Raw genomic sequence first — 4,315 nt, 5'->3', positions numbered from 1 at the left:
TTTTGTTGAAACGACTCATCCTTTGCCAAAAAGGTGGGGAACCGCCAAACAAAATCCTACTTCTGTAAATAACCATCAGAAAGAGATATAGTAACTATGGTGTGGATCTCCGTAGTGTCCGCTTTAAATATAAGGTCATTTGTAATAATATAGAGTCAATCCTGGACATGGTAGAATGGACTGCTGACACATGGTTAAACTCCCTCTCCAAAGGGTGCTGATGTCTCCAAGAATCTACCAAATTGGTAACCGTGAGGAAAGACCTGAAGGACGCATCATTTGAAGCGGACGTGCCTTGCTTAGGTGGTGGTGGGAGTCTGTGCTCTGTGGTGTCATTGACAGCACTGAAATCTCCTGCGACTATTAGCGAAGTACTTGGGAGTCTCTGAAGGTGGAGATGATGGTGTTGTAAAAAACTCTATTATCCTTGTTAGGGCCATGTACTGCCATCAGCGTCAGGAAATTTGCCAAAAATTGAAGAGTGATGGATGCCCATCTCCCTTCTGAGGGGTCACAGGGTTTGGAGATTACTGTATATTGCAATCTTTTATGTAATAGTATAATTACTCCACAGCGCCGACCTTGTGCAGAAGCTCCGCAGACTTCCCCAACCTATTCTTTACACATAAGGTGTTATAAGGAGGGGGTCAGATGCGTCTCCTGAAGTATGGCCACATCCGTTTGTAGTTTGTTTAGATGCCGTAGTATCTTGGTTCATTTGTTTGCCAATCGAAGGCCTTTAACATTCCAAGTTGTGATTTTCATTTGAGGAGGTATGTGAACAAAAAGAACCATGCTAGTAGGTGAAGAGCACAACATGAGTTCCGCATAGCCGTCCCAGCCCAGCAGCCACACGGATAGATGATATGCATCATCAATTGATAACAGCAAACAGTAGCAGGTGTAATTTGTAGGTTGCAGCGAAGCGTTTGGATCCCCTAACCGGGTAGATATGAACAAAAAAAACGTTGAAAAACAAAACAAAAAACTTGTGTTTTAATATCAACAATGGACTCCCTTTTTTCCCAAAGCGAGATTTTATTGTAGCAACAGTAGGAAATCTGACTAATTTAAGTAAATCTTCTCTCTTACTCTTGTGTTTTGCTTGGTCAGAGTAAAGCATAACAGTCAATTAATTGCAGTGTGATCATATGCGGATCACTGGCTCCATCCTGTGGACATTATGGCCCTGATTTATCAATGAAATGCGCGTACGCACGCGCCAATATACAAGGCGTTTTTCCGTGGGCCAGAGCCGAGTGCTAGTACACACACCTTCATTTTCCAGCCGGATTCCTGCCTTGATAAATGAGCAATAGGGGTTGCAAATCTGCCAATTAAGGCGTTTCGTTTTCAGCTGCACGATTAAGGAGGATCTGTTAAGCCGTCAATGGTGAGATCATAGCAATTAATTAGTGCACACCTGCTCTCTGTTCTGTGGACTTCTACAGTGAGGTTTGAAAGGAACCCCTTCCTAAAATATAGAGAGTGACCAAGAGCCTGGTCATTCCTGGCACTGCCTGGCTTCTCTTAGTTTTTGGAGCAATTTTTTCTTCCAGCAAGCTGTACAGGTCATGAATGACCTGGCGAGACAGGCGAAAACGCCTTTTGACATCCTGGTCACGTAAAGTCTCAAGGCAGCTACGTTTCAAGAAAATGCGTGGCTCCCGGAGTTGTCGCAAAGTGGAAGCTTGCTCCCATGGTTGTTGTTGCTGCTCCTCCTCTGCAGTAAGAAGCAGCCTTGTGTTTAATCCCACAACAGCAGTAGTGAAAAGCAAGTCTACTTCTAAATCCTGCTCCATGAACACAACAAGCAAAATTCTCGTCCCGGTGGACATTTAAGTGCGCATGAACGTACTGTATCCCTATAAATTTGCGCACATACCGTAGCCCTATAAATTTGCACAGAGCTTCTTCTGCATGCAAACCAAAACTTTACAAAGACAAAAAAAACACACAAACCAGAAGGCTGCTACAAGAAAAACGAAAAGTAAGAATACACCATTTACTTTATTCCTCCCAAAAATGTTTTTGGTGTGTTGTCCTATAACACACCGTCGCTGCTGCTGGCCCCGCCACCACCACCACCACCCCAGGGTCTTCAGTCCATAGACCAACAGGCAGCTCCCACAGGCCAGCTAGGTTTGCTCTGTAAAGCTGGCCAAGTAACATCTAGGCCCCTGGCCCCTCAACCTGGCACCTCAGCCAGTTTGAGTCGGACCAGGGATTCTGCTTCCAGGGCAACCGGCTTCACTCCTGAGCAAAATGCAGCCCTCATGGAGTACAACATTTTCCATGACTCCGTGGGGGCTTGCACTCCCAGACCTTCCATGCTGTAAGGCAAGGAATCTGGGAGGAAATTACCAGGAGTGTAAATGCAGTGAGCAGTACACAACGGACCATTACCCAGTGTCAAAAACGTGTAAGTGACATCTTCAGACACGTCAAAAAGCTCCTGGGCACAGAGGCCGGAAGGAGTGGGACTTATCGTGAACATCTTGTGCAGCGTCTCAGGGAGTACGAAAGACTGGCGTTGCCATTCATTGGGCCAGAAACGGTGGTAGGGGTGGACTACCAGGATGACTCTGATGCTTGGCAACCATGTAAATTCAATCCTTTTAAATTACATAATTACCACATTGTGAATTGATTTTTGCATTTTTGTGGGATTGCAACAGTTTAGTCATTAGCATTGAGAACAAAATTGGATTGTGTTTTTACTTATTTATGTTTGGGGTGAAATATGAGATCATTTTTTTAAAATGACCACTTTAGTGTATTTTTACCTTCTTTTCACTTGCATCAACAATGTGTGTATTTCATTTTTTTTACAATAGTACGCCCGGGGACGCAGCAGTCCCCTCCTGCCCTCTGTGCTCAGGGTGATGTGGATGATGAGGATGTCACTTTGCATCGAGATGACACTGGGCTTCCTCCTGGTAAGATGAACCTTCATGGTATATCTTGTTTGACATTGTGCACGTGTCTCTAATCATGTTTCTAACCACACTCATGTGTAATATGAGTGTTTCATTTCACACATTTTTAGCTCTGGGAGTGGTATGTTTTGTGGTTAGATTTGTGGTGAACCGATCAATCCAAATGAGCTTGGGTTAGAGTCAAGCTCACTCTATTTCATTTGTTTTTGTGCTTTATTTACCAGATCACCATCTACAGGAGGAGGTCGTTGATCCACTGCAGAGAAGCCTGGAGGAGAATACAGGTAATTTGGTTTGTGTGTGTGTTCAGCCTTCCAAAAGCTAAGTAATAACCTTTGATCTCTCTCTAATATATCTATATATATAAGATTTGTTATTTTTTCTTGGCAGAGGTTTCTGATGCAGCCTTCCTTTGGGAACGTGTGAGCTTAATATGCCAAAAATAATTTTGCGTGTGCCAAATATTGGGGACTTTTGATGTGAAGACTTGTCATCACATTCATTCATTTTGATGTGATATATCATATGCCTTTGTAGAACATCCATGTCTGCTGGTTTCTGGTTCTGAGGAGTTTTCACAGGCTACATACACTATGGAGGTAGGCAAGAACTGGTCCATTAGTGTTTATTTGGGGATGGGTTGGGGGAATGAACCTTTCCCAATGTGTTCCATTTGTGTTTTTTTTTGTTTACCACAAGAAGAGGAGACACCTGAGGTTTCCATAAGCAACCCATGTTTAATGTTTAGGATTCAGAATAAATGTGTCTAACATTTTGTCTAACATTTGTTGATGTTCCAATGTCAGGATGCTGTCTGCATAATGTTATGGTGACCCACAAAGTTATGTGATATTGTAGTAATTTTTTATTTTCCCTTTATAGCAACCAGTGGATGCAGGTGGATTGGGTCAACCCAGGTTGGGCAGCCAGCTTCTAAGCCTCACTCAGATGCTGGTTGGCCATTTTGATAGAGTAGTGGAGTCAAGGGTGTCTGCCCCAAGTTCAGATAATTTGGAACCGGTCCTTACGCTCCTACATGAAAACCTTTGGGTGCCTACATGTTCAGAGTTGACCATCTCTGTAACATGTTAAGTGAATCCCTGGGCCAACAATCTCAGCTAAATCAGGCGATTATTAACAGGCTGGGATGGCAGATCCCAATAGGTCCTACTGGCCCCCCATCCCCAGAGCATCCAGCGGCATCCTTCTCCCCGGCTCCACCCTGTTCCCCGGTTGTTGCCTGGCCACTTCCACCTCCTGGCCGCCCACCCCGTGCCCCTGCCCGCCCAGTTAGTACCCCTGCTCGCCCAATTAGTGCCCCTGCCAGCCCAGCCCATGCCCCTGCCTGGCCAATTAGTGCCCCTGGATGGCCACCC

At 44.8% G+C, this 4,315-nt stretch overlaps 1 long non-coding RNA gene across 1 annotated transcript; it reads left to right on the top strand.

Annotated features, from left to right (window-relative positions):
* The first annotated feature begins 2,836 nt into the window (after positions 1 to 2,836).
* LOC140342875 (uncharacterized) lies at positions 2,837 to 3,539 on the top strand. The gene is made up of 3 exons (XR_011923188.1): positions 2,837 to 2,939; positions 3,164 to 3,223; positions 3,477 to 3,539. It is a non-coding gene; the product is annotated as an uncharacterized lncRNA (long non-coding RNA).
* The last annotated feature ends 776 nt before the right edge of the window (positions 3,540 to 4,315 follow it).

Source organism: Pyxicephalus adspersus, chromosome W (assembly GCF_032062135.1).
Source record: "Pyxicephalus adspersus chromosome W, UCB_Pads_2.0, whole genome shotgun sequence".
NCBI lineage: Eukaryota > Metazoa > Chordata > Amphibia > Anura > Pyxicephalidae > Pyxicephalus > Pyxicephalus adspersus.
Note: the sequence above shows the minus strand (reverse complement) of the source record. Positions and strands in the feature narration are given on the sequence as shown.